Here is a 10,134-nt window from a genome sequence, read left to right on the forward strand (position 1 = left end):
AAGATCCTCCCGTGTAATTCTGGGCTGATTCCTCACCGTTCTCATGATCACTGCAACTCCACGAGGTGAGATCTTGCATGGAGCCCCAGGCCGAGGGAGATTGACGGTTCTTTTGTGTTTTTTCCATTTGCGAATAATCGCACCAACTGTTGTCACCTACTCACCAAGCTGCTTGGCGATGGTCTTGTAGCCCATTCCAGCCTTGTGTAGGTCTACAATCTTGTCCCTGACATCCTTGCAGAGCTCTTTGGTCTTGGCCATGGTGGAGAGTTTGGAATTTGATTGATTAATTGCTTCTGTGAACAGGTGTCTTTTATATAGGTAACAAGCTGATATTAGGAGCACTCCCTTTAAGAGTGTGCTCCTAATCTCAGCTCGTTACCCGTATAAAAGACACCTGGGAGCCAGAAATCTTTCTGATTGAGAGGGGGTCAAATACTTATTTCCCTCATTAAAATGCAAATCAATTTATAACATTTTTGACATGCGTTTTTCTGGATTTTTTGTTGTTATTCTGTCTCTCACTGTTCAAATAAACCTACCATTAAAATTATAGACTGATCATTTCTTTGTCAGTGGGCAAACCTACAAAATCAGCAGGGGATCAAATACTTTTTTCCTTCACTGTATGCACAGGATATCACTTACCTGCTTCCCAATTTCGTAGCTATTCTCAACTCAGAGCGGCCTTGCGGGATAAGGAACTATCTGATAACCTTACTGCCCCCCATAAAACGTAGTGTATCATGCACCCGGAACAAAAAATCCAGCTTTCAGTCAGTTACGCTCTGTTAACCAAACAAGCTTCCACACCACGACCGAAAACCGTCAATACCTGGTCTTTCTTTAATGATGCCCTAGTCCAGGGGTCGGCAACCTGCGGCTCCGGAGCCGCATGCGGCTCTTTTGAACCTTGACCGCGGCTCCGGGGCGGATGCTAGCGAGGGGAGGAGACGCACTGTGACACCTGCTCTGGCGTTGCCGCTGCTGACAGGTCGCCGCTCCGCTCCACACTGCCCGCCCGGTGACAGGCAATAACGTTGCCGTTGCTTTGTCACATGTTTGGAAGAAGTAAAAACCTTCCTGGGCAGCAAAGAGCTCACCTTTGCTGAGCTGGAACAGCCAGAGTGGCTGGAAAAATTACATTTTATGGTAGACATGACAGCACATCTAAACACGCTAAATACAACCCTTCAGGGGAAAGGAGGCACAGCCCTGCACATGCTGGAGGAGGTTTTGGCATTCGAGCGCAAGTTGACAGTGTTTGTCAAAGATTTACAGAGAGGTACACTGTCTCACTTTCCCTCTTTGAGAGAGTTCAAACAAAGTCATGATACGATAAATTTGGAATATTTCAAGTCTGCAATCACCACAATGCAAAGTTCGTTTGGGAAACGATTCTGTGAGTTCAAAGAGGAAAAAACGACATTATCCTTCCCTGTCACTCCCCTGGCGATCGATCCATCCCTATTGAATATGACTGCATTTGCAGGTGTAAGTCAACCTGATCTTGAGATGGAACTGGCCGATATAGCCGACAAAGATATATGGGTGTCCAAGTTCAAATGCTTGACCGCTACTCTTGAGGATGTTGCCCGTCAGAAGGCCATTCTGGCTCAGAATCATAAATGGAGTGATATTGAAAACCTTCCCAAACAGGACAAACTTGTATTCGAAACATGGAATGCCATCCCCAACACTTATATGAACATGAAAAAGTATGCATTTGGAGTCCTGTCGATCTTCGGCTCCACATATGTATGTGAGCAGGTCTTCTCCAACATGAACTATATTAAAAACAAACATCGATCACGCCTCACAGATGACAGCTTGCAAGCCTGTGTGAAAATGAAGGTGACGTCTTACAGCCCTGATGTGCAGACACTGTGCACTGAGGTTCAGGAGCAAAAATCCCATTAACCAGGTAATTTAGCTATTAATTTGCAAAAATATATTTTACATTGTTAAGTGAAAAAGTCCTTTTTTTATTCAGATTGACAGCTGACTGCACGATCCTGTATATAGCAATAAGGTAAGAAACAATATATGCAGTGTTACATTTGTTTTAAATGTTGCAATGGTTTTGCGGCTCCCAGTTTATTTTTTCCTTCGGAAACGGGTCCAAGTGGCTCTTTATGTCTTAAAGGTTGCAGACCCCTGCCCTAGTCAGAAGTTCCGAAAGAGACAAAATCTGGGCTAGTATGCTATAACATCTTCACTCAGTCCCCCTCCGAGAAAACCATTTAAATGTATCCATGGCTATTACTTAACTAACCAAATAAGAACCAAATGCAACAAAACAACCTTCCCCCAACTGCCCTCAATGCCTCCCGGACACCCCTCAAACATAGACATGCCTTGTCCAGACATGAATAGGTTTTTTCAAATGATCACTTGCTACTTTAAACACATTCACGAAAGAAGCATCTCACTGTTGCACACTCGAAATAAAGGACGCGGCAGGTGCTCCAAATCGAGGGCAAACACATTTATTGTGGTAAATCTGTAAAATGCAACAGAACGTGTGTCACACACAGCAATCCTCAACCGAGTCGCCATTAACCACGTGACTGGTACAAGTCTGGTTAATCAATAACAGTCTCTATTAAACTTAATTCTACTACTGATACACCATCTTTGTCTTGAGACAGCTCTACTACAGATCACTGATGACCTCTACAAGATCAAGGATGACCGGTGCACCACAGCATTGGTTGGCCTTCATCTCGACCATGAAATACTTATCAGGTGGCGAAAGTCAAGGTTTTGTGTATTGGGTATAACACTGGGGTGGATTGAGTCATACCTGTGTAATAAAGGACTTTGCCACGCTTTGCTTGGTCTCCGTCCACTCTTTATTTAGGTCAACAACCGCACCCCGCTGGTCCCATCACCGGACCAGCTGTTCCTCGCGACGCGCCCCGCACGCGCTCTTCCGTCAGTCTTTCCAGCTCCCCCCCCCACTCCGCACACCGCTGGCCAACGGTGTGCTGAGCCCGTGCAGCCACGTGGCTGATGGCGCGGAATCCCTCCGACCACCCAACGTGGTCCCGCTTCTTTACTCCAACAACTGACCCGGAGCTCTTCCGGGCTCCCACCTATATCCCCTTCACCACGTGACCCTGTCTCCTCCCTCACACCACGTGCCTTCGAACCTTCCAGATCTCGCCCCTCCATCGCGCCCTGCTGGCTCCGCCCCTAGGTTCCGCCCCCACTCACCTCGCTTCCGATTGGACCCGAGGTGAGCGGGGACCTTCACATACGCCCCCATACTGGCTCCGCCCCCCAATACCCCGGCCCATGTGATTGGCCCAAAGGCCAGCAGCGAACCCCACTTGCGCTCGCATTACATGACCCCCCCCTGATGTAAAGGACCAGCCGTCCCGGCTGAATCAGGATGGAATAATGCGAGCGACAGGCCACAACAGACACGACAGAACAAACCAACGACGAATAGAATCAATGACAGGGAAGGGATCTGGAACAAGTGTGGGTCGCCGGACCGTCCTTCACGAGAACCGGCGCCCTCGGAAACCGCAGTTCGGACGGGGTTGTAGGAGCGACGGAAACGGAATCACCCGCCGCTGGTGGAGGCCCGTCCTTTGCAGAATCCCGCGCATCAGACCGGCCTGAAATCGGGGCGTCTTGCAGCCGCAGCCTTGGCGGGGTCGGAGGTGCAGCGGAAACAGGTGCTCCCGTCGCCGTGGTAGGCCCACCCGGTGCAGAAATCCCCGTGTCCGGCAGGATCACCATCGGCCCGTCTACAGGAGGCACGACAGGCGCGCTTGCAGGTTGAATAGGCAAGGGCAGTGGCACGTCGGACGCGACAGACACCGGCAAGGCAACGTTAGGAGATGACGCATCGACACGAGGGGCAACGTAAGGCTTCAAGCGGGACGTGTGGACGTACCAATAGCGCGACCCGACATGAACGCGTGCAGACTGGGGACTAGGAACCTCAATGAGCACCACTGGGCCATGCCAGGGTTTGTGCAATTTAGAGGAGGTCCCAACCGGCACCTGTGGGCAGTGGAGCCAGGCCATGTCTCCCACTCGCCAAGGGGACACACGATGAGAGTGCCGAGCACACCGTTCGTTCCGGGCCTGGGTCTTGGCCGTAGCCAATCGGGCCGCGTCTCGCGCTTCCGCCACGCGCCGAACCGACTCGCGAATATATTCAGGGAGGGTTCTAACAGGACCCTTCGCCCGCGTATCGAGTTGTACTTCCACAGGCGGCACATTTTCGCGACCGTACATTAAAAAGAAAGGTGAATATCCCGTCGACGCATGCGGCGCCATCCTGTAAGCGGAGAGCACTCCCAGGATATGCAAATCCCAATCGGCTTGCTTCTCGCTAACCGTATGGCAGAGCATGGCCGACAGGGTCCGGTTCAACCGTTCAACCATCCCGTCAGTTTGTGGATGGTATGGTGAGGTACGAACCTTCTTAGTTCCCAACGCGTCGCACACATCCTGCAAGAGGTTCCAAGAAAAATTTCGCCCCTGGTCCGTGAGCAGTCGTTCCGGCGCCCCCTTGTCCATCACGTACCCGAACAAGAATGCTTCCGTGATAGACGACGCCGACTGGTCAGGCAAAGGCCAAGCCATTGGCCATCGCCAAAAATATTCGACTCCGACCAACAAAAATTTGTTTCCCTGAGCGGACGGGGGAAAGGGCCCCAGAATGTCCAATGCCACCAATTTGTTAACCCGCGTCACTTTAATCGATTGCACTGGGGGAACATACGGTTGTTTGGGCTGCTTCCACCGGGCACAGTCGGGGCACGACCGAATGTGCCCAACAACGTCAGTCATCATGCCGTGCCAAAAATAATCACGTTGCAACGTCAACATAGTTTTCTGCACCCCGAGATGTAACAACTTCTCAGCGTGCAGAGTCCGAATCAACTCGTATCACAGCGACAACGGAACGACCAGGCGCCAGCGACCCCGCAAGTCCTCTCTCCCCATCAACAACCCGTCCCGGAGAGCCGCTCCTGACATCCCATCAGACGACGGACACCCTTTCAACTTTGCAGCCTGACCCCGCAAGGCCGCAAGCGAGTCATCGAGCAATTGTTCCCGAACCCACACGGAATGCGACAAATTCAAAACCCCATCAGCCGGCTCCGGACACGTGGAGTCTACGGGCTTCTCCACAGTGGATATGACAGGCCCCGGCGGCCGTAGAACTCACGTGCACCTATTCATGCCCGAGGCACACGCGCAGGCGGACCCATGCGGCAGTCGGGAGAGTGCGTCCGCATTAGCGTGACGCGAACCCCTATGGTAATGAATGTCAAACGAGAACTCCTGCAAAGTTTCCAGCCATCGTGCCAGCTGGCCAGATGGCTGGTCAACTTTCAGGGAGTATTGCAAAGCCACATGGTCCGTGCATATACACATACAATTAATTTGCGGCCATACAGATACGGACGGTATTGGCAGACAAAATGCACGATAGCCAACAATTCCCGCCAGGTGATGCAATAGCGTGTCTCCGCCGGAGAGAGAACGCGACTCCCGTAAGCCACAACGCGTTCGACGCCCCCCTTACACTGCGATAGGATGGCGCCAATACCCGTGTCACTAGCGTCGGTATCCAAAATGAAGGGCAAAGCGAAATCAGGGTAATCCAGCGTAAGGCGCCGAAGCCAATCGATTGCACAGGCCACGAAACGCCTTCTCCTCCTCCGGCCCCCATTTGAACCACTGATTCTTCACCGTAAGGAGGTGCAGCGGCCTAGCGATTGTAGAGATATATGGTACAAATCTGCGGTAATAGGAAGCGAACCCGACAAATCGACATACGTCCCCCACCGTGGACGGAGTCGGCCAGTCCCGAACGCAGGCCGTCTTGTCCGGGTCCGTGGCCACACCATCAGGGCTGACAATGTGACCCAAATAGCGCACAGAGTGTTGCAAAAGGTGACACTTCCTAGGCTTAAATTTCAAATTAGCAGAACGCACCCTAGCGAAAACAGCATCCAATCTCTGAAGATGCTCCTCAAACGTGCGACTGAAAACAGTGACGTCGTCCAAATATATCAGGCACGTGTCCCACTGCAGGCCGGTCAACACGAGTTCTATTAACCTCTGGAACGTAGCCGGGGCGACGTTCAATCCCATCGGAAGAAAATTCAATTAAAAAAGCCCCTGCGGCTTTCGGAAAGCCGTCTTTTCCCTCGAGGACTCGTCCAGGGGAAGCTGCCAAAACCCCGAGGAGAGGTCGAGGGTCGAAAAAAATTTCGCCCCAGACAAGGCATCGAGGGAATCATCCATACGCGGCAAGGGGTACGCGTCTGTGACCGACACTTTATTCAGCTTCCGAAAATCTGCACAAAATCGCAGGCTACCATCTTTCTTCTTCACCAGAACAACCGGAGCACCCCATGGGCTATTGGACGGAGAGATAATATCAGCGGCCAGCATATCATCCACTGCGCCGCGGACGTGATCCCTCTCCGAGGGGCTCAACCGATGCGGATTCATACGTATGGGACTAGCATCCCCGGTATCAATGTGATGGGAATGCAGTGAGGTGCATCCCAGATCAAAATCATCCTTGCTAAAGACGTCGGAATATTTGGACAGCAGCGCGCGAAGCGCGGATCGCTGGTGCGTAGTCAAGGACGCGTTTTTCTGACACAACCCGGCAATCCATCGATTGTCCGGCGAAGTAGAAGCCGAAACCCCTGCCACGAGCCCCCGGCAATCCCTTTCAGCGTGGGCTGTAAAAGCGGTAGTGGCATGGGCCAAGACAGCACCGGCTGGCACCACAACATCGTCCGCGCCTCTGTTCAAAACTTGCAAAAACGGAGGCTGACCTGGCCGAACAATCGTCCGGGCTGCGACTAGCGCCAAGCCGCCCGTAACGGCGTTAGACGGAGACAGCAACACACCCGCCGCCCCCTGAACCCCAGGCACGGGTTTCCGATAGCGCAGCGGAATGAGCATCTGTGAGCCCGGAGGAATGTCGACCGAGACGTCGGCCAGCGCCTGCACCGGGAGGTCCGGGGCGGACCGGCCCCATGGCGACGGCAGAAAAAAAAAAACTTACGGCCCGCCAGTAACTCAATGCAACCCTGATCGACCCTTATCTTAATGGGCATCGTTGCCAGGAAATCGGTCCCCAATAAGCAAGGTACCGCGAGGGACCTGGAGATCAACACCATCCCCGAAGCCGACACATCCCCAACGGAAATGCGTGCTTCCACCTGACCCACGATGCCCATACTCCCCCCGTTAGCAGCAACACATGCATCGAAAACCGGACGTACCCGCGATGGCGGAATAGAATGGAGATGGAAAATGACGTCCGAGAGGATAGTGGTGGACGCGCCCAAATCGACTAAAATCCGCACGTCGATCCCTTGTATAGAGCCCGGTACGGTCGATGACCCTGTGGCTGCCGCAACGACCCTGCGAGCCAGTTTCCGCCACTGTGTCAACGTCTGATGCGGATCAATTAAAGACCCCTCATTAAGACAGGCACCCGGAACGCACTCAGATAATGATGAATGAGGTGACAGGCCTTGCCGGGTGTCTGATGCGTACCGACTTGTCTGACACGGGTCACCATCCGACGTCGATGGAGCGTCCTTGGTCGAGGACTCCGGGCGAAGAGGTGGACGAGGTCGACCCCGGCAGTCGCGCGCGAAGTGGCTGAGACGGCCGCAGCGGTAACATGCCAAGTCGGTCCGCCGCCCAGCCCCCACAGCGTCCCGGCGATCCGCCGACGAGGGCCCCTCGCGTGGCACCGTCCCCCCCTCCGTGGAACCCACTGGCCCGCTGCCGCAGTAAGATCGCCAGGCCCCACATCATTCAGAATGAAGACGACCTTCGACGGTGTCCAACCCACGGGTTTCCCATCAACGGCCGGATTGCCCGTCCAGGCGGCCATCTGCGCCCAATGGCGCAAGTTAAACTGCGCATCGAGGCACTTAGCCGTCAATCGGGAGAGTAGATGCTCGTGGCCGCACACGGGCAGTGGAATGCCCAGATCCTTGGACAACTCCAAAATCTTCCCCAGTATCAAGGGCTCCAACAAGTCGGGCTCGGTCTTGGGGTACGTGGCCATGGCCAGTGCAATCACAGCGCCACGGAAGGCCACGGGTGATTCCTCCGGTGCCCGTTGCCTTTGGACAAATCTGCCATGAGCGTCGTCCGGTGGCTCGTATGCTTCCGCCATTTTGTCGAAAGCCCCCTTTAGCGTCGCCTTCCTAGCAGCCGGGATGGAGCGTAAAAACTTCAAGGATGCATCATTGAGGAGCGTCGGCAGAACCTCCAAGGCCTCCTCATCCGTCCACTTGGCGGAGCGGACAGCTGATTCGAAATGCCAAGCGAATGCGCTCCAATCCCCACCAACGGCGAATTCCTTTATAGTCGTCAGACGGTGGCAGCGGGTCCCGCCGCTGCTGTCACCCGAAGCGGCCATCCCACGCGGCGGTGACAAAATGGCGGCTTCCCGCCAGTCTGTCGTGACCGCGCCCAAGATGGCGGCGTCTTGCCGCGTGTCAGGAAAAACGGGAAACCTCGCAGAGGCCGCAATGGCGGACGCCCCGGGCCCACCCGAAGGTTCCCCCCTCAGAGGCCCGCCGCATGGTTGTCCTGGCGCCGTTGCCGGCGCGACCAGGGTGGCCAAGTCCAGCAAAACGGCCCGCAGCCATCCTCGGCCGTCCTCGGCGCCCGGAGACGTAGACGGGCCGGCTCCTGCGATGACATCTTGTACTCTCGCTGTGTCGCCTGCCACCGACCCTTCTGCGCTCTCCCTGTCCGGGACCGCCACCGCTGGAGGAAGTTCCCCGTCGTCATCTGAAGAAGGCGTTGATTGATTCTTCTTTTTGAGATGCTTTGACATCTCGAACCACTTCATGCACCAGTGTAATAAAGGACTTCGCCACGCTTTGCTTGGTCTCCGTCCACTCTTTATTTAGGTCAACACCCGCACCCCGCTGGTCCCATCACCGGACCAGCTGTTCCTCGCGACGCGCCCCGCACGCGCTCTTCCATCAGTCTTTCCAGCTCCCCCCCCGCTCCGCACACCGCTGGCCGACGGTGTGCTGAGCCCGTGCAGCCACGTGGCTCATGGCGCGGAATCCCTCCCACCACCCAACGTGGTCCCGCTTCTTTACTCCAACAACTGACCCGGAGCCCTTCCGGGCTCCCACCTGTATCCCCTTCACCACGTGACCCTGTCTCCTCCCTCACACCACGTGCCTTCGAACCTTCCAGATCTCGCCCCTCCATCGCACCCTGCTGGCTCCGCCCCTAGGTTCTGCCCCCACTCACCTCGCTTCCGATTGGACCCGAGGTGAGCGGGGACCTTCACATACGCCCCCATACTGGCTCCGCCCCCCAATACCCCGGCCCATGTGATTGGCCCAAAGGCCAGCAGTGAACCCCGCTTGCGCTCGCATTACACCTGTGTAGCGACTAACTCAGAAACACTAAGAGTTGGAGGCACTTCTTTATTAACAAGCACCAATCGGGGTTAACACTTTTATAATAAGTCCGTCAAAAGTCAGCGACGTTACTCAGTCAGGACAGTTGGTAGGCTGCCTGACTGTGATGCCCCGTGATAGTGAAGAGGGAGACAATAGCGAGAAGGATGGTGAAAAACGACGAGAAGAATGGTGAAGACTTCAGCAACATGACGGGGATCCCACTCCATATGATAGCCCGAGGTCCCTTACAGGGGCCCTTCTAATACTGTCAACGTGGCCTGGCTGTGCCCCCGGTCACGCCGGCTTTCCAGAACCTACCAGCGGGTTCTTGGTGCGCCAATTCTGTGACCTGTCCCCTAGATCCCCCTCTGGTGTATAACCTGGCCTGCTGACGTCAGATCTTCCGAAGCCACAGATCCTCTTCCCTGCCAGCAGCCAGCGATATGCTGCTACATTACTATTATTCTATGCCACTACACCTGCATGGTCGATCACAGTTCATCAAGCTGAGTGACGAACAGTGATCGCCTATGCCATGCCTATTTAGGGGCCGTTCTTGGGTCCTTAGTATATGTCTCTCTGATTGCCAATGTCATACTCTATGAGATCTCTTTTACCAGTGGCAAAATATAGTAGTAGGTTTTTACCATTTTAAACTGGTACAAAACTGACACCTTTATTCAAGGCA

The sequence above is a fragment of the Lampetra planeri genome, chromosome 76, assembly GCF_965212315.1.
Source record: "Lampetra planeri chromosome 76, kcLamPlan1.2.h2, whole genome shotgun sequence".
Lineage (NCBI taxonomy): Eukaryota > Metazoa > Chordata > Hyperoartia > Petromyzontiformes > Petromyzontidae > Lampetra > Lampetra planeri.